Source organism: Scyliorhinus torazame, chromosome 3 (genome assembly GCF_047496885.1).
Source record: "Scyliorhinus torazame isolate Kashiwa2021f chromosome 3, sScyTor2.1, whole genome shotgun sequence".
NCBI lineage: Eukaryota > Metazoa > Chordata > Chondrichthyes > Carcharhiniformes > Scyliorhinidae > Scyliorhinus > Scyliorhinus torazame.
The window spans coordinates 59,613,119-59,636,751 of record NC_092709.1 but is presented as its reverse complement, the minus strand read 5'-3'; the positions used below and the strand labels follow the sequence as shown (position 1 = coordinate 59,636,751).

Sequence of the window (23,633 nt, the reverse complement as noted above, 5' to 3'; positions counted from 1 at the left end):
AGATTCACGTTTTTCAAAAGGAGTACTAATTGGCGCCAGCGTGACCACTTGTTGGGGAGGCTGCTGAATGACGGGAGGCCATTGGATATGGGGTGGCCTTGTTAATTGTATGGAAATAGGGTTTAAGCGGTGATAATTGGTTTCTTGCCATGCTATGGTGAGAACCTGATTTCACCTACGTGAGCGGGCCGGTTGCATCGCAAACTGTTTGGCACTGGGTGCATTTTTTGCCTCTCCCACTATTCACCAGCTTTGTTTCGCTCGAGCGAGAGTGCAACGAGGCTGGAGAATTGTGCCCATAAAATAATAATGACGAGAAACAATGTAATAAAACTTGTCCTGTTCATAGTGCACAGGCTTAAATCACTGGTGGGACAACATCAATTGATTCAAATATGTGAATCTCAGCCTGTGAAACAAAACATTGATACTTCACACTAAATAGGATCTATATCAAATAGATGCAAATATGACTATGGTTTGGGAGGCCCTGAAGGCAGTTATTAGAGGGGAGTTAATCTTTATCAAATCCCATATGGGGAAGAAAGAAAGAGCGGAGAGAGAGAGGCTAGTTGAGGAGATACTCAGAGTAGACAGGAGTTACGCGGACGGGGCTACTGAAAGAGCGCCGGAGACTACAGGTGGAATTTGATCTGCTGACCACAGGGAAAGCGGTAGCACAGCTGAGGAAGGTAAAAGGGGCTGTCTATGAATATGGGGAGAAAGCGAGTAGAATGCTGGCGCACCAACGTCGTAGGAGGGAGGCGGCAAGGGAAATTGGGGAAGTTCGGGATAAGGATGGTAACACAGTCATGGACCCAGAGGGGGTGAACAAAGTCTTTAGGGTGTTTTATGGTAAATTGTATGAGTCAGAAACCCCAGCGGGAGGGGAAGGGATGAAGCAATTCATGGACCAATTGAGGTTTCCAAAGGTGAAAAAGGATCGGGTGGAGGGACTGGGGGCCCCGATAAAGTTGGAGGAGATTGTTAAGGGTCTAGGGAGCATGCAGTCGGGCAAGGCCCCAGGGCCGGATGGCTATCCTGTAGAATTCTACAAGAAATTTTTGGAACTGTTTAGTCCATTCCTGCTAAGGACCTTTAATGAGGCTAAAGAAAGAGGGACCCTCCCCACAACAATGTCACAGGCTTCGATTTCACTCATCCTCAAACGGGAGAAAGATCCGCTACAATGTGGGTCCTATAGCCCGATATCGCTCTTGAACGTGGATGCCAAATTGCTTGCCAAGATTATGGCCGCTAGAATTGAGGACTGTGTCCCAGGGGTGATAGGGGAGGATCAGACAGGCTTCGTTAAGGGCAGGCAATTGAACTCCAATGTACGGATGTTCCTAAACATTATTATGATGCCCTCAGAGGGAGGAGAGGCAGAAGTAGTGGCTGCAATGGATGCAGAGAAAGCCTTTGACTGGGTGGAATGGGAGTACCTGTGGGAAACGCTACGAGGGTTTGGATTCGGTGAGGGATTCATAGGATGGGTCCAGCTACTTTATCAGGCCCCCGTAGCGAGTGTATGCACGAACAGGGTGAGGTCGGAATACTTTAGGCTCCACCGAGGGACGAGGCAGGGGTGCCCCCTCTCCCCGTTATTATTCTCCCTTGTAATAGAGCCGTTGGCCATAGCGCTGCGGGCTTCAAAGAACTGGCAGGGGTTGGTTCAGGGGGGAGGATCATCGGGTCTCGCTCTATGCGGATGATCTGCTCCTGTACATTTCGTACCCATTAGAGGGGATGGGGGAGGTCATGCAGATTTTGAGGGACTTTGGCAATTTTTCAAATTAAACGAGAAGAAAAGCAAGATGTTCGTGATCCAAGCTAAAGGGCAGGTGAAGGGACTGGGAGAGCTTCCGCTTAAGATGGTGGAGAAGAGCTTTCGGTACCTAGGTATACAGGTGGCTCGAAACTGGGATGCCCTCCACAAGCTTAATTTATCCCGGCTGGTAGAGCAGATGGAGGGGGACTTTGAAAGGTGGGACATGCTCCCGCTTTCTCTAGCGGGGAGGGTGCAGACCGTTAAGATGACGGTCCTCCCCAGATTTCTGTTAGTCTTCCAGTGCCTTCCCATCTTCATCCCTAAGTCCTTCTTTAAACGGGTGAACAAGATCGTCTCTGGATTTGTATGGGCAAATAAGACTCCGCGAGTAAAGTGACTGTTTCTAGAGCGCAGTCAGGGGGGGGGCTGCCGAATGTTTGCAGCTACTATTGGGAGGCTAATATAGCCATGATTCGGAAATGGGTATTGGGGGAGGGGTCAACGTGGGAGCAGTTAGAGGCGGCCTCATGCAAAGACACCATCTTAGGGGCACTTGTAACGGCACCTCTGCCATTCTCGCCGGCACGCTACTCCTCAAGTCCGATGGTGGCGGCGGCATTAAGGCTCTGGGGTCAGTGGAGAAGACACAGGGGGGTGGAGGGAGCCTCAGATTGGACTCCGATACGCAACAATCACAGATTTGTCCCGGGCAAGATAGACGGAGGGTTTCTGGCATAAGGCAGGTATTAAAAGGATGGGGCACCTGTTCATAGATGGGACTTTTCCCAGCTTGAAAGCGCTGGAGGAGAAATTCAATATGCCCCCTGGAAATGCCTTCAGATACCTTCAGGTACGCACCTTTCTTAAGAAACAGGTGGTGACATTTCCGTTGCTACCCCCACACAGGATACAAGATAGGGTGGTCTCCGGCACCTGGGTAGGGGAGGGGAAGGTGTCGGACATCTACCAGGAACTACAGGAGGCGGAGGAAGCCCCAGTGGGGGAACTTAAGGGCAAGTGGGAGGAGGAGCTAGGCGGGGAGCTGGATGCGGGCCTGTGGGCGGATGCCCTAAACAGGATTAATTCCTCATCATCATGTGCCAGGCTTTGCTTAATCCAGTTTAAGGTAGTCCACCAGGCACACATGACGGCAACCAGAATGAGCAAGTTCTTTGGGTTTGAGGATAGATGTGAAAGAAGCCCAGCAGACCATGTTCATATGTTCTGGGCATGCCTGGCTCTTAAGGGATTCTGGCAGGGATTTGCGAAGGCAATGTCCAAGATCTTAGACATGCGGGTGGTGCCGATTCCAGAGATAGCGATCTTTGGTGTGTCAGATGATCCAGGAGATCAGGAAGCGAAAGAGGCCGACGTGTTGGCCTTTGCCTCCCTGTTAGCCTGGAGACGGATCCTGTCAATGTGGAGGGACTCGAAGCCCCCGAGTGTGGAGACCTGGATTGGTGACATGACTGGGTTTCTCAGTCTCGAGAAAATAAAGTTTGCCTTGAGAAGGTCCATGACGGGGTTCTCTCGGAGGTGGCAGCCGTTCCTCGACTTTCTAGGAGAGCAGTAAATGTCAGCAGCATTAGCAACTCGGGCGGGGGGGGGGGGGGGAAATGTTACATATTCTTGTTCTTTTTTCTGTATACAATGTTAACGATTACCTTGTTGTGTTAAATGTTGTTAACGGTTATGCAAAAAATAATGTTTTGATAAAAATTTGAATAAAAATATTTTTTTTAAAAATAGATGCAAATATGACAAGATGTACATTGAAAAGAGATTTACTTGGACTAGAGATGATGAATACCCTCAGTTGTAGTGTGTTCTGTGGTGAAGTCCTGATAATAACAGCCGAAAGGTAATTCTTCTAAATTGGAAGCTAAACATCAAGAACATAAGGGTAAACTGATAGAATTGTTCAAGTTGACACAAGTGCAACTAATGGTGAGCAAGACACTTTTGTATTCTGCTGCTGCTGATGACAATGTTAAGGCCCAGTGAGGTACAGAGTTGCAAAGTTGGGAAAGCCCCATATCAGAGGAACTAATATTATCCATGCCTGCAGACATGGTAAGCACATCGTTGGAAAGAAGGCCCCAAAATTAATTTTTTTAGTGCCATTGCTGAGTAACAATGCCACGCTGAACTAATGACTTGGCCAATAATATCCTAAATCAATGAGTGAACTGTTATAAGCAGTCAGCACTTTGATCTACAGCTGGACAAATCCACTGATGTGGCAGGCTTAGCTCACCTTGTGTACGTAAGACATATTTCCAAAGTTGCAATGATGAAGGACACTTTGTTTTGCCAGAACAACAACTGAAGAGATTCTCTTGTTGATTCTCTTGTTGCAGCTTCATAAATCAACATGATACAAATATTATCATCTGCACTGATAGAGCAAAGCAAATGATTGGTGGCGTACTGACGCTTATCAGAGCAATCATTCCCAATACATTGTGGGTGCATTGCAGTCCCCAAAGAGAAGCACTCGCTACCAACAAGTATGCTCACATCTTTGTCATGATATGCAAACATGCAGCTAATGAACACATAGAATAGGACACGACCAATGAGCAGTCAGGACACTCAGGGGTGGTATCGCACTATAAAAGGGATGAGGCACTCATACCCCGCCTCTTTCCACAGACCAACATCGACAGAGTGAGACAGGGTGTATCCTCAGCATCACACCCTAGCACGTGGCTTAGAGCAAGGCTGGTTCAGTTAGACTGAGTTACTACATTTAGATTAGCAAGAGTCAAACTCATTGAGAACTGGGCTAATAGTTCAATAAAACACATTGAACTCACTTCAAAGTCTGGAGCATCTTTTACTCAAAACTGCATCAAGTGGCAGCTTGTGTTATTCCAAATTACATAACACAGCATGATACCAGGAGTCTGTTCAATCTAGTTAGTTCAACTCAGCAAGATCCGTGACGACCAGCGAATGTATACCTGCACAATGGAAAAGATTCAGGCTCCTCACCAGCTCAGGACCTCCGGCAATCTCAGTGCCAAATGGCGGACATTCAAGCAAAAATTTCAGCTTTACGTCGAAGCATCAGACCTCAATGGTGCGTCTGATGCACGGAAGATAGCTCTTCTCCTCACCACAGCGGGTGATCACGCCTTGGAAATATTCAACTCCTTTCACTTCGCCGAAGACCAGGACAAGACAAAGTTTCAGACCATCCTGGACACGTTTTACAGCCACTGTGAGGTGGACACCATCAAAATCTTTGAGCGCTACATATTCGAGCAGCGATTGCAAGGTAAAGACGAATCCTTCAACTCATATTTAACTAACCTTAGACTGCTAGCGCAATCCTGCAAATTCGGGGATATCACTGACTCCATGATCAGAGACCAAATCGTTTTTGAAGTTCACTCTGATCCTCTGAGAGAGCAGTTACTGAAGATCAAGCAGATGACCCTGCCAGTCGCGATTGAAACATGCACAGTGCATGAGCACACTAAAAATCGCTATTCCCAGTACAAAACGGCAGAAAATGATAAACAAGCCTCCCATGAGGCGGAGAGTGTGCAGGCCATCTCCCGGATGCAGCGCCTCAACATTGACGACAGCGGCCATTTCGCGCGCTCTTCCCGGGGCCCAACGCATGCGCGATGCGAACAGGATAATGAAGTGCCCGAAAACCGCACTGCGCAGGTGCAGACGTCTGAGAACCGCACTGCGCATGTGCAACGACGCACGGAGCGTCAGGACGCCGACGTCATGACGTGTTCGAACTGTGGCACTGCCCATTTAAAGAAACACTGCCCTGCAAGAGGCAGACGCTGTTTAAACTGCGGGAAGCCAGGCCACTGTGCAGCCCTGTGCAGATATGCACCACCAGTCAGGAGCCAGCGCTCCCAATTCCGACGACGGCGCATCCGGAGTGTGCAACAACGCCTACAGGATTCTGATCCCGGCAGTGCAACGGATCCAGATGATGAATGCCTGGACAACGTCTACCATGTGGGCATTATTACAAAGTGTGAATATGCCACACCAGACACATCGCATGTCCAATCAATCCTAGCTGTGGATTCCGAGGACGAATGGCGAGCAGTGATGAAGGTCAACCACTGCCCCATCCAGTTCAAGCTGGACACAGGTGCCTCTGCCAACCTTCTCTCACAGGCAGACTTCAGACGCATTAAGAAGCCCCCCACAGACTTCCAGCTGCCTGCAAGCTCCTGGATTACAAAGGGAATGCCATCACGGCACTGGGATCCTGCCATCTGCATGAATCCAACCGACACACACAAGCACGGTTACGCTTTGAAATTGTTACGCCGGACAGGGCATCCCGACTAGGTGCGCATGCCTGCAAGCAGCTGAACCTCATTCAAAGGGTTTACACCACAACATCCTCCCATGTGGATCTTCAGGCCGGCATCGACGACATCATCGCCCAATATCCAGATGTGTTCAACGGGATGGGCACGCTGCCATATCGATACAAGATTCTGCTAGGACCTGATGCCAAGCCAGTGGTCCACGCACCACGACAAGTCCCTGCTCCACTGAGAGAGCGCCTGATGGCACAGCTCAAGGATCTTCAGCAAAAGGGCATTATATCCAAGGTCACCGAACCGACTGACTGGGTCAGCTCGATGGTGTGCGTAAAGAAGCCTTCGGGGGACCTGCGCATCTGCATTGATCCCAAGGATCTCAAAAAGAATATCATGCGGGAACACTACCCCATCCCTAAGCGGGAGGAACTCACGAGTGAGATGGCACACGTGCGCTTCTTCACCAAATTGGATGCATCACAGGGATTTTGGCAAATCCAGCTGGAAGAATCCAGCAGAAGGCTCTGCACCTTCAACACGTCTTTTGGCAGATACTGCTACAATCGCATGCCATTTGGCATCATCTCGGCATCGGAGATATTCCATCGCATCATGAAGCAGATGATGGAAGGCATTGAAGGGGTTTGTGTGTACGTGGACGACATCATCATATGGTCCATGACCCCTGAAGAACATGTGTCCTGTCTTCAGAAGATATTCCGCCGTGTACATGCCAACGGCCTAAAGTTAAACAGGTCCAAATGTTGTTTTGGCACATCGACGCTCAAGTTCCGAGGCAACCAGATCTTACAGCATGGTGTGCGCCCGGACACGGGCAAAATCAATGCCATCGAGGCGATGAAGGTCCCTGAGGACAAAAAGGTGGTGCTGCGTTTCTTGGGTATTGTCAATTTTCTGGGCAAGTTCATTCCAAACATGGCCACACACACCACGGCCCTACGCGACCTGGTGAAAAAGTCAACTGCCTTTGAGTGGAAGGCGGCACACCAGACAGAGTGGCTGGAGCTGAAAGCCAAGCTCACCATTGCACCAGTCCTGGCATTCTTCGACCCGGACCCGGAGACAATGGTATCCACAGATGCGAGTCAGGATGGCATCAGTGCGGTGTTGCTTCAACGAGATGACACATCATCCTGGGCACCAGTAGCCTATGCATCAAGGGCGATGACGCCCACTGAAACCAGATATGCACAGATTGAGAAGGAGTGCTTGGGTCTTCTCACCGGCATCCTCAAATTTCATGATTATGTCTACGGCCTGCCGACATTCACTGTTGAGACGGATCATAGGCCTCTGGTCCACATCATCCACAAGGACCTGAACGACATGACGCCTCGGTTGCAGAAATCCTGCTTAAACTTAGGAGGTATGACTTCAACTTGGTGTACACACCTGGCAAGGAGCTCATCATCGCTGATGCATTGCCCCACTCCGTCACCTCGCCCAGTGAGCTGCTGGAGATCATCCAGCACATCGAATCGCAGGTGCAGCTGTGTGCTAGCACTCTCCCGGCGACAGATGAGAAGGTAGTTCTCATCCGTGATGAGACAGCCAAAGACCCCCTCTTGCAGCGTGTCATCCACAACCTCACCAATGGCTGGCAGAAAGGGCACTGCCCATAATTTTACTATGTGAAGGACGACCTGACGGTGATTGATGGTATCCTCCTCAAGCTGGACAGGATTGTCATTCCGCTCAGTCTCCAGAGCTTGGTGCTGCGCCAGATTCACGAGGGACACCTGGGCGTCGAGAAGTGCAGATGCAGAGCCCGGCAAGCTGTCTATTGGCCCGGCATCAGCCCACGAACATGGTCCTGAACTGTGCTACCTGTCAGCGGTTCCAGCCAGCGAAGAGCAAGGAGACGCTCCAACTGCATGACATAGTGACCTCTCCATGGTCCAAGGTTGGCATCGACCTCTTTCATGTGAATGGTTGCGACTACGTATTGACCTTCGACTATTTCGCGAATTACCCTGAGGTGCTGAAGCTCCCGAACCTCACCTCTCGGACCGTCTTCAAAGCCTGTTAGGAGATGTTCTCAAGGCATGGCATCCCAATCACCGTCATGAGCGACAATGGCCCATGCTTTAACAGTCGAGAATGGTCCACGTTTGCCAGGTCATACAATTTCCAAGCATGTCGCCTCCAGTCCGCACTATCCGCAGTCCAATGGAAAAGTCGAGAAAGGGGTGCATATTGTGAAACAGCTCATCTGCTTCCGACATACACCTTGCACTGCCGCGTACAGGGCGACCCCATTTTCCACTGGCATGTTGCCGGCTCAACTCCTGATGAACAGGGACCTGCGTACGACGCTTCCAGCCATACATCTGCCCAACCTGGATCACCTCCCGATGCTGCAGAAGATACAGCAGCTCAGAGACTGTCAAAAGGAGGGCAATGATGCCCATGCCACCGATCTGGCCGTGCTATTCCCGGCAGACACTGTCAGGGTCAAGATACCGGATGGTGGGTGGTCTGCCCCGGCTGTCGTTGTTCGACAGGCCTCGCCCCGCTCTTATGTTGTACGTATGGCTGATGGCTCCATCGTGCAAAGGAATCGATGGGCAATGCGCAAAGTTGCCTGCACACAACCACTTTCTCCTCCATTTCCATATGTTGAATTGCCACCTCCTGATACCTTGCACCACGAGGCCACCAGTCAGGCTTCCATCCCGCCTGTCAAGGCGCCGTCATCCCATCTGCCACCTCTCCGGCGGTCGACCAGGATCAGACGCAAACCTCAGAGACTGGACCTGTGAACGTTTGTTTTGTTTGCTCTGTTCTGTTGTCCTCCGTCAGTCACGTTAGACAGACTCATTCACATGTAAATACATTCACATACGCCAACAAAATATTTTTTAAAAAGGGGAGATGTCATGATATGCAAACATGCAACTAATGAACACATAGAATAGGACACGACCAATGAGCAATCAGGACATTCAGGGGTGGTATCTCACTATAAAAGGGATGAGGCATTCACACCCCGTCTCTTTCCACAGATCAACATCTACAGAGTGAGGCAGGGTGTATCCCCAGCATCACACCCAGCACGTGGCTTAGAGCAAGGCTGGTTCAGTTAGACTGAGTTACTACATTTAGATTAGCAGAGTCGAACTCATTGAGAACTGTGCTAATAGTTCAATAAAACACATTGAACTCACTTCAAAGTCTGGAGCATCTTTTACTCAAAACTGAAAACAGCGCGAGAAGAGAGAGAGCCGGGACATTGAAAACAGCGCGAGAGGAGAGAAAGCCGGGAGATTTAAAAAGCGCGGGAGGAGAGAGAGCCGGGAGATTTAAAAAGCGCGGGAGGAGTGAGAGCCGGGACAATGAAAATAGCGCGAGAGGAGAGAAAGCCGGGAGATTTAAAAAGCGCGGGAGGAGAGAGAGACGGGACATTGAAAACAGCGCGCGAGGAGACAAAGTCGGGAGATTTAAAAAGCGCGGGAGGAGAGAGAGCCGGGAGATTTAAAAAGCGCGGGAGATTTAAAAAGCGCGGGAGGAAAGAGAGCCGGGACATTGAAAACAGCGCGAGAGGAGAGAGAGCCGGGAGATTTAAAAAGCGCGGGAGGAGAGAGAGCCGGGAGATTTAAAAAGCGCGGGAGATTTTAAAAGCGCGGGAGGAAAGAGAGCCGGGACATTGAAAACAGCGCGAGAGGAGAGAGAGTGGGAGATTTAAAAAGCGCGGGAGGAGAGAAAGCCGGGACATTGAAAACAACGCGAGAAGAGAGAGAGTCGAGACATTGAAAACAGCGCGAGAGGAGAGAAAGCCGGGAGATGTAAAAAGCGCGGGAGGAGAGAGAGCCGGGAGATTTAAAAAGCGCGGGAGGAGAGAGAGCCGGGACATTGAAAACAGCGCGAGAGGAGAGAAAGCCGGGAGATTTAAAAAGTGCGGGAGGAGAGAGAGCCGGGAGATTTAAAAAGCGCGGTAGATTTAAAAAGCGCGGGAGGAGAGAGAGCCGGGAGATTTAAAAAGCGCGGGAGATTTAAAAAGCGCGGGAGGAAAGAGAGCCGGGACATTGAAAACAGCGCGAGAGGAGAGAGAGCCGGGAGATTTAAAAAGCGCGGGAGGAGAGAGAGCCGGGAGATTTAAAAAGCGCGGGAGATTTTAAAAGCGCGGGAGGAAAGAGAGCCGGGACATTGAAAACAGCGCGAGAGGAGAGAGAGTGGGAGATTTAAAAAGCGCGGGAGGAGAGAAAGCCGTGACATTGAAAACAACGCGAGAAGAGAGAGAGTCGAGACATTGAAAACAGCGCGAGAGGAGAGAAAGCCGGGAGATGTAAAAAGCGCGGGAGGAGAGAGAGCCGGGAGATTTAAAAAGCGCGGGAGGAGAGAGAGCCGGGACATTGAAAACAGCGCGAGAGGAGAGAAAGCCGGGAGATTTAAAAAGTGCGGGAGGAGAGAGAGCCGGGAGATTTAAAAAGCGCGGTAGATTTAAAAAGCGCGGGAGGAGAGAGAGCCGGGAGATTTAAAAAGCGCGGGAGATTTAAAAAGCGCAGGAGCTGCAAGTCAGAGCGGAGATTTTAAAAGATTGCGGCCTAGTTTCGGGAGCCGTTCGGAGGAGGAGGAGGAGCAGTCTCTGTCAGGGAGAGAACCTGAGAACATCTAGGACACTCAGAAGGTAAGAAGGTAAGTAAGTGATTTTTACTCATTTTTACTTTTATACCTTTTTCAAATAGTGTGTGTCGGGGGGAAACTGAAGTGACATCACAGAAAAGCTGTGACCTGAGTGGCTGGTTGTGAATCTACACTAAATTAAAAATATTAAGCATTGGTAACTAATTAAACATAATTATTTAATTATAATTTAGAGGGGTATCTAAGCCAGAGATCGGAGAGTACTATATTTAGCTTTCGCATTTATATTAGAAATCTAGTGCTAGGAAACAGATAGTTAACAGTAACTTAAAAAAAAAAATGTTTTAAAAACTTTTAATTTTAATTAATTGACGCAATGTCAGTTAGAGGGGTGCAGTGCTCTGACTGTGAGATGTGGCAGGTCCGTGAGGCTTCCAGCGTCCCGGATGGCTTCATCTGCAGAAAGTGCACCCAACTGGAGCTCCTCACAGACCGCATGGTTCGGTTGAAGCAGCAATTGGATGCACTTAGGAGCATGCAGGTGGCGGAAAGCGTCATAGATCGCAGTTACATAAATGTGGTCACACCCAAGGTGCAGGCAGAGAAATGGGTGACCACCAGAAAGGGCAGGCAGTCAGTGCAGGAATCCCCTGTGGTTGTCCCCCTCTCGAACAGGTATACCCCTTTGGATACTGTCAGGGGGGATAGCCTATCAGGGGAAAACAGCAGCAGCCAGAGCAGTGGCACCACGGCTGGCTCTGATGTTCAGAAGGGAGGGTCAAAGCGCAGAAGAGCAATAGTAATAGGGGACTCCATATCAGGGCACAGATAGGCGCTTCTGTGGACGTGAAAGAGACTCCAGGATGGTATGTTGCCTCCCTGGTGCCAGGGTCCAGGATGTCTCTGAACGGGTAGAGGGCATCCTGAAGGGGGAGGGCAAACAGGCAGAGGTCGTTGTACATATTGGTACTAACGACATAGGCAGGAAGGGGCATGAGGTCCTGCAGCAGGAGTTCAGGGAGCTAGGCAGAAAGTTAAAAGACAGGACCTCTAGGGTTGTAATCTCGGGATTACTCCCTGTGCCACGTGCCAGTGAGGCTAGAAATAGGAAGATAGAGCAGCTAAACACGTGGCTAAACAGCTGGTGTAGGAGGGAGGGTTTCCGTTATCTGGACCACTGGGAGCTCTTCCGGGGCAGGTGTGACCTATATAAGAAGGACGGGTTGCATCTAAACTGGAGAGGCATAAATATCCTGGCCGCAAGGTTTGCTAGTGTCACACGGGAGGGTTTAAACTAGTATGGCAGGGGGATGGGCACGGGAGCAACAGGTCAGAAGGTGAGAGCATTGAGGGAGAACTAGGGAATAGGGACAGTGGGGCTCTAAGGCAGAGCAGACAGGGAGAAGTTGCTGAACACAGCGGGTCTGGTGGCCTGAAGTGCATATGTTTTAATGCAAGAAGTATTACGGGTAAGGCAGATGAACTTAGAGCTTGGATTAGTACTTGGAACTATGATGTTGTTGCCATTACAGAGACCTGGTTGAGGGAAGGGCAGGATTGGCAGCTAAACGTTCCAGGATTTAGATGTTTCAGGCGGGATAGAGGGGGATGTAAAAGGGGTGGCGGAGTTGCGCTACTGGTTAGGGAGAATATCACAGCTGTACTGCGGGAGGACACCTCAGAGGGCAGTGAGGCTATATGAGATCAGGAATAAGAAGGGTGCAGTCACAATGTTGGGGGTTTATTACAGGCCTCCCAACGGCTAGCGGGAGATAGAGGAGCAGATAGGTAGACAGATTTTGGAAAAGAGTAAAAACAACAGGGTTGTGGTGATGGGAGACTTCAACTTCCCCACTATTGACTGGGACTCACTTAGTGCCAGGGGCTTAGACGGGGCGGAGTTTGTAAGGAGCATCCAGGAGGGCTTCTTAAAACAATATGTAGACAGTCCAACTAGGGAAGGGGCGGTACTGGACCTGGTATTGGGGAATGAGCCTGGCCAGGTGGTAGATGTTTCAGTAGGGGAGCATTTCGGGAACAGTGACCACAATTCAGTAAGTTTTAAAGTGCTGGTGGACAAGGATAAGAGTGGTCCTAGGATGAATGTGCTAAATTGGGGGAAGGCTAATTATAACAATATTAGGCGGGAACTGAAGAACATAGATTGGGGGCGGATGTTTGAGGGCAAATCAACATCTGACATATGGGAGGCTTTCAAGTGTCAGTTGAAAGGAATTCAGGACTGGCATGTTCCTGTGGGGAAGAAGGATAAATACGGCAATTTTCGGGAACCTTGGATAACGAGAGATATTGTAGGCCTCGTCAAAAAGAAAAAGGAGGCATTTGTCAGGGCTAAAAGGCTGGGAACAGACGAAGCCTGTGTGGAATATAAGGAAAGTAGGAAGGAACTTAAGCAAGGAGTCAGGAGGGCTAGAAGGGGTCACGAAAAGTCATTGGCAAATAGGGTTAAGGAAAATCCCAAGGTTTTTTACACGTACATAACAAGCAAGAGGGTAGCCAGGGAAAGGGTTGGCCCACTGAAGGATAGGCAAGGGAATCTATGTGTGGAGCCAGAGGAAATGGGCGAGGTACTAAATGAATATTTTGCATCAGTATTCACCAAAGAGAAGAAATTGGTAGATGTTGAGTCTGGAGAAGGGTGTGTAGATAGCCTGGGTCACATTGAGATCCAAAAAGACGAGGTGTTGGGTGTCTTAAAAAATATTAAGGTAGATAAGACCCCAGGGCCTGATGGGATCTACCCCACAATACTGAAGGAGGCTGGAGAGGAAATTGCTGAGGCCTTGACAGAAATCTTTGGATCCTCACTGTCTTCAGGTAATGTCCCGGAGGACTGGGGAATAGCCAATGTTATTCCTCTGTTTAAGAAGGGTAGCAAGGATAATCCAGGGAACTACAGGCCGGTGAGCCTTACTTCAGTGGTAGGGAAATTACTGGAGAGAATTCTTCGAGACAGGATCTACTCCCATTTGGAAGCAAATGGACGTATTAGTGAGAGGCAGCATGGTTTTGTGAAGGGGAGGTCGTGTCTCACTAACTTGATAGAGTTTTTCGAGGAGGTCACTAAGATGATTGATGCAGGTAGGGCAGTGGATGTTGTCTATATGGACTTCAGTAAGGCCTTTGACAAGGTCCCTCATGGTAGACTAGTACAAAAGGTGAAGTCACACGGGATCAGGGGTGAGCTGGCAAGGTGGATACAGAACTGGCTAGGTCATAGAAGGCAGAGAGTAGCAATGGAAGGATGCTTTTCTAATTGGAGGGCTGTGACCAGTGGTGTTCCACAGGGATCAGTGCTGGGACCTTTGCTGTTTGTAGTATATATAAAGGATTTGGAGGAAAATGTAACTGGTCTGATTAGTAAGTTTGCAGACGACACAAAGGTTGGTGGAATTGCGGATAGCGATGAGGACTGTCAGAGGATTCAGCAGGATTTAGATTGTTTGGAGACTTGGGCGGAGAGATGGCAGATGGAGTTTAATCCGGACAAATGTGAGGTAATACATTTTGGAAGGTCTAATGCAGGTAGGGAATATACAATGAATGGTAGAACCCTCAAGAGTATTGAAAGTTAAAGAGATCTAGGAGTACAGGTCCACAGGTCACTGAAAGGGGCAACACAGGTGGAGAAGGTAGTCAAGAAGGCATACGGCATGCTTGCCTTCATTGGCCGGGGCATTGAGTATAAGAATTGGCAAGTCATGTTGCAGCTGTATAGAACCTTAGTTAGGTCACACTTGGAGTATAGTGTTCAATTCTGGTCGCCACACTACCAGAAGGATGTGGAGGCTTTAGAGAGGGTGCAGAAGAGATTTACCAGAATGTTGCCTGGTATGGAGGGCATTAGCTATGACGAGCGGTTGAATAAACTCGGTTTGTTCTCACTGGAACGAAGGAGGTTGAGGGGCGACCTGATAGAGGTCTACAAAATTATGAGGGGCATAGACAGAGTGGATAGTCAGAGGCTTTTCCCCGGGGTAGAGGGGTCAATTACTAGGGGGCATAGGTTTAAGGTGAGAGGGGCAAGGTTTAGAGTAGATGTACGAGGCAAGTTTTTTACGCAGAGGGTAGTGGGTGCCTGGAACGCGCTGCCGGAGGAGGTGGTGGAAGCAGGGACGATAGTGACATTTAAGGGGCATCTTGACAAATACATGAATAGGATGGGAATAGAGGGATACGGACCCAGGAAGTGTAGAAGATTGTAGTTTAGTCGGGCAGCATGGTCGGCACAGGCTTGGAGGGCCGAAGGGCCTGTTCCTGTGCTGTACATTTCTTTGTTCTTTGTAAGTGTCAGCTTTTGTTATTCCAAATTACATAACACAACAATCTTGACCAAGGCGCTGGACAAATACTGTGAAGGTGATAAACATTATAAAAACATGTTTATAAGCATGTTCCAGAATATCTTCCACTTGATGTATTGAGTTAGCAAGTATGTTTAATAACATTACACTGATGTTTGATGCCTGACACATGGCCAGATCTTGGCATATTTCATTGAACATCACTCTGGGGCTGGTTTAGCACACTGGGCTAAATCACTGGCTTTTAAAGCAGACCAAGGCAGGCCAGCAGCACGGTTCGATTCCCGTACCAGCCTCCTATGTGGCGACTAGGGGCTTTTCACAGTAACTTCATTGAAGCCTACTCATGACAATAAGCGATTTTCATTTTTCATTTCATTTCTGAGGTCAAGTTATTGCTTATAGACCACCCATTCCCACTCTTCCATGTTATGCATGAATCATCCTAGCTCTCATGGCTGGGCTACTTATCAGATGTATTTTATTGACTGAATAAGCTACAACTAAAATTTCAAGGGCTAAATACAACCAGCATCAATGTCTAGGACAAAATTGAGTAAATGGTATATGTAATTTTTGGCTTGCTTTGTGGCGGCAAAATTTTCTCAACATTCTCAATGACAACTATGAATAAGCTGCAGTTACAGGAGGTGGCATCAAGCAGCATCTCACTGGCGAGGCAAGCACATGCTCCCTCATAGAATCATAGAATTTACAGTGCAGAAGGAGGCCATTTGGCCCATCGTGTCCGCACCGGCCCCTGGAAAGAGCACCCCACTCAAGCCCATGGGCGGGATTATCCGATAATAGGGCTAAATGTTGACGCCGTCGTGAACGGCGGAGTCTTTTACGACAGTGTCAGCGGGCCGCTAGGAGCAGCGATCCAGGGCCGCACAAGGGGCCAGCACAGGCGCCGCGGGAAGCGCGGGTGTAGCGGCCCCAGACCGGCGTCGGATACGCGGGCCCTGTCATTGACATGGCGCTGCGTTGCTTAAGTTGTGCCTGCAGCGCTCACTGCCGACGCTCGCAAGATGGCCGCCGCCCGCCGCGAGGTTTAGGGACCACGACCTGGACATGCTCCTGGATGCGGTGGAGGAAAGGAGGGCGGTCCTGTGCCCCAGACGTGGCCACCACAACCCGCACAGCACCGTCCGGCGTATGTGGAGGGAGGTGGGCCAGGCCGTCAACGCCGTGGGGCACACCCCACAGACTGGCAAACAGTGCTGCAAAACGCTGCATGACCTAACGAGGGCAGCCAAGGTGAGTACACAGCAACGTGCCCCTGGCACCACCACCCCTACCCCCTACACATGTGAAATCCCCCCCCCCCCCCCCGGAGGACGGCAACAACCCCCTGCCTGACCCACATGGGCTGCACCCACCCATGCCAGCCGCATTGGCCGGGAGCCCCGTGCTCCTATGCCATCATATACCCAACAGCTGCGCTGCATGTGTCGGACCGCCCAACACTGATGTTTGTTCCCCCCCCTGGATAAAAGTGCTCAGAACCACAGGGAGCGGGAACAAACCGGAGGGGGTCCATCCGTACTGCACCCCCTCACTGTCCATGAGCAGAGGGCACTGGTCCTCGCAGGCAGAGCCGAGGACCGGGAGGTTGCCGGTTGCCAGGTCGGAGGCTCACCACCAAACGAGACTCCCCTGCCTGACTCCACTCCCTCACCCCAGCCCCCCACTCCACACCCTCACCCCAGCCTCCCACCCACCCCCGTCACCCCAGCCCCCGACTCCATACCCTCACCCCAGATTCCCACCCCACCCCCTCACCCCAGCCCCCCACTCCGCACCCTCACCCCAGCCCCCCCACCCCAACCCCCCACTACACCCCCGTCCGCCTGTCTAATGGTACATGCTGTCTTGTGTCTTACAGTACCAGCCGCCGGTCATCCAGGGCCATCTGGCGTACCACGCCCATGGAAGGTGTCAGGTCCAGTGGCCCCCAGGGACGCACGCCACGGCGGAGAAGGCAGCCATCACAGAAGCCCTGCCACCGACAGAGACCCAGGACATGGACACCCACGACACTGACACACAGTGTACGGACACACAGTGTACGGACACACAGGGGACGGACACACAGAGGACGGACAGACCGGACACTGACACACAGGCGGGGTCGACGCAGGAGACTCCGGACTTTGGCTCCGATGACGACATGGACTTTTCATCACTGCTGTCTCCCACACCCTCCACCATCGCAGAGACTCTCCCCTTGGTTTTGCAATTTAGTGATGAGGCTTCTGGGACACTCACTGGTGCGCACCACACAGCTGTACCGGTACAGCAGATGGAGGTAGGAGTAGCTGAGGGGCTGGACGGTCGGAGGGCAGACCGGCCCCAGCAACCAGCTGCCGCCCAGACGATTCCCGGGTTTCTGGACGTACCAGACCCACCCATAGACTCGATGCAGTCAGACACCCAGGGACTAGACAATGGGATGACGTCCGGCTTCCAGCAGCTGCAGACGCAGGTGGAAGAGACCAGGAGCAGGGAATGATGCCGGTCATGGCTGACACCCAGGCCGGCACCGCACAGGTGGCATCCGCTTTAGAGGCAATGGGGGCAACGGTGTCAGCCATGGGTCAGGTTATGCAAGGCATGGGGCTTCATGCGCATGCGTCACCCATGGTCCTCTCACAGGCAGCCATGTGCCAGAGCCAGCTGGAGATTTCAGTGTGGCCGAGTCTAGGCAGACCATCGCTGAGAGCACGGCGGCATTGCCCAGGTGCTGGATGGCGCCGCACAGGCCCAGAGGGAGGTGGCGCAGTCCCAGACAGGAATGGCCCACTCCCTGAGCTCCATCGCTGCTAACATTCAGTCGATACCATAGCGGGCCTCCAGGATTGGCAGCGTCAGGTGACGGTGGTGCCTCGGGCCTTGTCTCCTCTCGCACCCCTGTCCCATGGAGAGGTAGGGGACACCCGTGTCGTGCCTCCTGCAGGGGAGGTCCTGGAACATCGCGGCACCTCGGACTCCTCCCATTCCGTCCTTGGCGGTCAGCGGGCAGAACAGGGTGGCACCACGCCATCCAGGATGCCCGAGGAGCAGCCTGGCCCATCCAGGTTGGGCCGCCCCAGGAAACGAGCGCCAATGGGGAGCCAAGTCGCAGGGCAGGAGTCTCAGCAGTCCGCTCCGCTTCTGCTGTACCTTCTGGGGAAGCACAAAGACGTAATGGTAGGGCCCGAAAGGCCAGGAAGTTAGACACCTAGTAAGTTTGCATGGGTGCAGGGCACAGCTTAGTTATAGGGGCTAGGGCATGTGTATGGAACCTTTCTAATTAAACTCACTGTTACACCAATGCAAGCTGCCTCTGTGCTATGTCCGATGCTTGCGGGGTCGGGTAGGGGACTGAGTGCCACTGTGGTCGCGGGATGATGGAACGTTGAGCCCCGGTGGGTGTAATGTACCCCTCCCCCGGACATCTACGCCACCCCTCCCCAGCAATTCGACAGGGCCATGTGTTGAAGTGTCCAGCACGCATACAGGGATCACCAAGGTGGAGGGTGTAACTGTGGCCATGAGTCAGACATTGTCTAATGGTTTGGAGTTCAGAGCACATCGCAGAGCGGGCTGTCATCATCCTCCATGGCATGGACCACACCCGCTTACTCAAGCAACGTGTGAGCCCAGCCCTTTGTGCCGCCGGTGGATGGAGGGGTGGTGTGCATGGGTGGTGTGGGATCTATGGGTGGTGGGTAGTGAGGTGGTGCAGTACAGTGGTGTCAGTGACCCTGCTCAGTGAACCCCTACCCCCCTAGTTGGTGAAACTTGCGGCGATCAACGGCTCCCGTGCTCGCTGGCCCTGCCAGTGGCATCGTGGAGCCTCCCGTCCATATCCAGCCCCCATGTCCCATCGATTGCCCCCCCTGCCCATCCTCCTCATCTGGAAAGGCGTGCCCTTCCTCCTGATCCTCCTGCCCCTCTGCCTCACCCTCCTCCACCTCCAGCACATCGCCCCTCTGCTGGGCTATATTGTGGAGGACGCAGCAGACAACAACGATGCGGCCGATCTTCTCCGGCGGGTACTGGAGGGCCCCTCCAGAGCACTCCAGCAGCCCAAAGTACCTCTCGACCACGCCCCTGGTTGCACAATGGGCATTGTTGTAGCGCGTTGATCTGTGGCCTCCATTTAGACGTCATCAGCCACGACTGCAACGGGTAACCGCTGTCGCCCAGCAACCAGCCCCGCAGCCGAGGGGGGGGGGTCCCGCGAACATGGCGGGGATGAACGGTTGTGCCAGGATAAAAGAGTCATGCACACTGCCCGGGTAATGGGCGCATACGTGCAGGATCTTCAACTGGTGGTCACAGACCACCTGAATGTTCATGGAGAGGACCCCTTCCTGTTCACGAACACCACCCTGTTATCCGCTGTTGGCCGCATGGCGTGAACCCCATCAATCACCGCTTGAGCCATGGGTATCCTGGCTACAGTAGCGAAGCCCGTTGCCCGAGCATTCTGGTGGGCGCGGTCCACAGGGAACTGGATGTAGCACTCCGCAATATCATGCAGGGCGTCCGTCACTGCACGGATGCACCTGTGCACTGATGCCTGGGAGATGCCGGACAGGTCCCCACTCAGTGACTGGAACGATCCCATGGCGTAGATGTTCAGGGCCACTGTCACCTTGACGGCCACAGGGAGAGGATGTCCTCCCCCAGTCCCACACGGTGCCAGGTGTACCATCAGGCGACGGTTTCCCGGTTCATTCGGAGTCTCATCCTGCATGCTGTGTCCGGTCTGTCCAGGAAGGACATGCGGCGCTGGGAGACACGAGGCCTCATCGGGCGTCGCCGTGGCACCACTTCCTCCTCCCACCTCACCCCCTCCTCCTCATCGGTATCCACATCCTGCGCCTCGCCCTCGTCGTGGTCCTTCTCCTCCTCCTGCGCCTGTCGGGCAGGCGGCCCTCCAGCCTGAACGGGTGCCAGCTGGCCCTCTGCAGCCCGTTCCTCTGCTGCAGCCTTCGCCGCCTCTCTGAGCCGCCTGCGTGACGCTGCCACAGGGCTGCATGCAGGGCAGCGGCCCCCGCCACGGCGGCCAGCATCGCTGGCTGTTGCCCAAACATTATGATCTGCCGGGGGTGTAGGGGTAGACAACAAGTTTAACCATGTCGCATGACCACATCCACACCCAGATGCCTTGGGCTACATGGCCACCCTGGTTGGCAGCTTGCGCCCCTACCACGCACCCCACCCACCCCTGCCCGCACCCTCGGTGCCCCGACTCCTGTTGGCCGTCCCTCCACAGTAGAATGGCACTGCCCTCACTGGGGGCGGCCGTGGGTGGGGCCCTGGACCTACCCGCCGGTGGGGTCCGGCACCGATCTGCACGGCCAGGAGGCTTGCGCTCAGCCAACGCCCAGGGTCAGTGCCCACCAGCCTGGCCACTGTAATGGCGTCCGTGGCTTTGGCACTGCCATGCCATGGCGGGCCATTCCCGGCTGGCGGGGCTGTCCTCTCCATGCCCCCCCCCCCAAATCTGAAGGGCCTCCCCCCCTCATCCCCCAGTCTTGGCCGTGCCCATCCCACCAGCCCTAGGTCCCCCCCACATCGACCCCTACCTCCTGCTGCCGAATTGTCAGCCAGCACGACTGGGTGATGATTTTTAAAACCACGTTAGAACCGCGCTGGCGTGACGTTGGGTCACACCGTCGGTTTTTCGGCCCATCCGGGCCGCAGTATCGCCGGGAGCCCGGAGAATCACTCAGCGGACCATCTCAGGCGATTCTCCGGGCCGAGCGCCGCCTTTCACGACCACGTCGTTTTCGCTTCTTCGGAGAATTGCGAAAAGGCGTCGGACCGGCGTCACGCGACTTTCTGCCGTGAACAGCAATTCTCCAAACCGGCGCGGGCTCGGAGAATCCCGCCCCATAATCTCCACACTCTCTGTCTATCAATGGCAATGAAAACACTTAGGTTTGCTAACTTTTCACAACTTTTTCTGGCAGTACCCATGTCACTTGTCAATTAAAAAATAAAAGCTCTTCTGGACATCTCAACTGATGACAGGCTCAAGATTGAGTTCCAGTAATAGTTTTGGGTTCAAATTGACATATCTTCTAATTTTTCTTTGAGAGCTTGTGGCCGATTTGTTTAAGTTCATTTCTTTTTGCGGCCATGCATGCATCGTGACTTAAAGGGGCCAACTTCTGTTCAGCTTGTGTAGGAAATTTTGGACTGCTGTGCAGCCACGCAGCTTAAAGAGAACATGTTTCCAAATGCAAACAAATTTACTTCAATTGTCAGACAAGGGTGTCAAGGTTTTGATATTATTTCCTGCAACTTACCTGTGTGAAAATGGATTTTTAATCACTCACTGAAATGAAGTCAATGTATTGCCAATGCCTTTGCATAGAGAACAACTTAGGACACAAACTTTCACACATCACTCCAAATATTATGTGCCTATACTTGAATAAACATAATCTATCACATTAATGGTGAGAAGTACCACTGAACTATTGTTTAAGCTGTATGTACATGTGGCAACATCCTGAGAAAAGCAGGCTTTCATCCGGCGACCTGAAGCACGGTTGGGAGCCTGACTGCATGGACTCTGCTGCAAAGTGAAAAAAACAGTAGGAGCAGGGTTGGGCAGAATTCCCCTCCCTCAGGGCAACTCTTGTCCTCTCTGTGCAAAGACCTGTGGCTCTGGGATTGCCCTGCCGAGTCATCTAATTGTGAAGCCTTGCAGAGGTCATCCCAATATTGAGGGACTGATGATGCAATATATGTGTATTATAATTTGACTGCTGGGGTATTAAATGGTTTAAAATAATAAACCTATAAGCTGGTAGGGATAAATAGGCAGCTGGTGGATCTGGAAGGGAATATGACAGAAGTACAGTTTGGGAATCTCAGCTATAAGTTCAGGAGAAGCTTCCTTACCCAGAGAGTGTGGAACTCTCTACCACAAGGAGTAGTTTAGGTGAATGGCACAGATGTGTTTAAGGGAAAGCTAAACATATGCATAAAGGATATGCGGTTGGGATTAAATTAAGTAGATTGCGAGGAGTGGCTCATGGGAGAATGAACACTGACATAGCCCAATTGGGCAGAATGGCCAAATTCTGTGACAACATATGACACAAAATGTGAATATTAGAAGAAAGGGGAGAAAAGGCTATTTGGTCCATCAGTGTCCACCCAATCCATTAACCACTGTTGCCTTATCCACCAAATTCACTGCTGTTCATGATATTTACTTCCAGGGTGGGGAAAAAAACTTGTATTACAATTTATATGTTGCCTGTGGTATATATAACACAAATATATCTGCTGTTTCCATAAACAAGAGAAGCAAACTCTTGGGGAATAGAGGGTTTTGCCTTAGCCTGGGATCTCTTTCCAGTTACTCATCTCCCTTTTAAAAAAAAGTATTTTTATTCCAGATTTTCAACATTTTACATTTTACAACAATAAACCCACCCAACACATTAAACCCCCTCACGCACCAAAACCTCCCCTCCCTCCCTCTCCTCCGCCCCACCTCAGCAGTGAATGGTAACCAGCTCTCCAAAATGCAGATTGAATAAACCCCAGCTTTTGTGGGATCCATCACTCAACACCTTAATGCAAATTTCACCTTTTCCTAGGCTAAGAACTCCAACAAATCCCTCTGCCACGTTGAGGCACAGGGTGGAGAAGCTGACCTCCACCCTAAAAAGACCCACCTGTGAACAATCACCGAGGTGAAGATTAAGTCATCTGCTCCCATCATCCATCTGCAACTTCCTTGCAAAGTCCCGCACCAGCATGTACCAGAAACTCTCCCCCTGCGCCAACCCCAATTTCTCATTCAGCTCCTTCAAGCTCATAAGCCACCCTCCCAGAAACTAATCCTTCATCTCCCTGATACCCCTCTCCTCCCATCCCCGGAACCTCGCATCCATCCTCCCCGGCTCAAATTTGTGATTTCCCCGATTGGCTACCCTCCCTGGCGCCGCTCCCGATCTAAAATGCTGCCCAAACTGCCTCCAAATCCTCAGCGTGGCCACCACCACTGAACACTCTCCTGGAGCCAACGGGAGCGGCGCCATCGCCAGCGCCCGCAACCCTGACTGCCTACATGAGCCCGCCTTCATCCTTACCCACAGAATCCCCGCCTCCCTATTCCATCACTGAACATTCTCTGCATTCGCCGCCCAACCCCCCCGACTGCCGTCCCCTTGGGAGCGCCGCCTTCCTTACCCTGTCCATACAAACAAAAAGATCAGCCTGTCCATCCCCTTGAAAAAGACCTGAGGCAAAGAGACCGACAGGCACAGAAACAAAAAAAAATCATGGTAATGTTCATCTTCACCGCTGTATCCGTCCCGCCAACGACAGAGGAAGATTATCCCACCTCGACAGATCAGCCTTCACCCTCCCCACCAAGCTACAGAAATTCAACGTCCGAAGAGCTGCCCAGTCCCGGAGCACCTGGATCCCCAGATACCTGGGCCGGGATTCTCTCTTCTGGGGACTAAGTCCCCACTCCGGCAGGAGAACCGGCGCCAACCAATCCGGCGTCAATAGCCCCCAAAAGTGTGGAACTCTCCTCACTTTCGCGGGCTAAGTGGACGCCGGAGGGGTTGGTGTCGCTCCAGCCGAATTTTGCGC

The 23,633-nt window shown here is 51.8% G+C and overlaps 1 protein-coding gene across 3 annotated transcripts in view; it reads right to left on the bottom strand.

Moving 5' to 3' along the window:
* Positions 1-23,633, bottom strand: part of nudt6 (nudix (nucleoside diphosphate linked moiety X)-type motif 6) — a 182,765-nt gene that overhangs the window by 38,068 nt on the left and 121,064 nt on the right. The window lies entirely within an intron of this gene.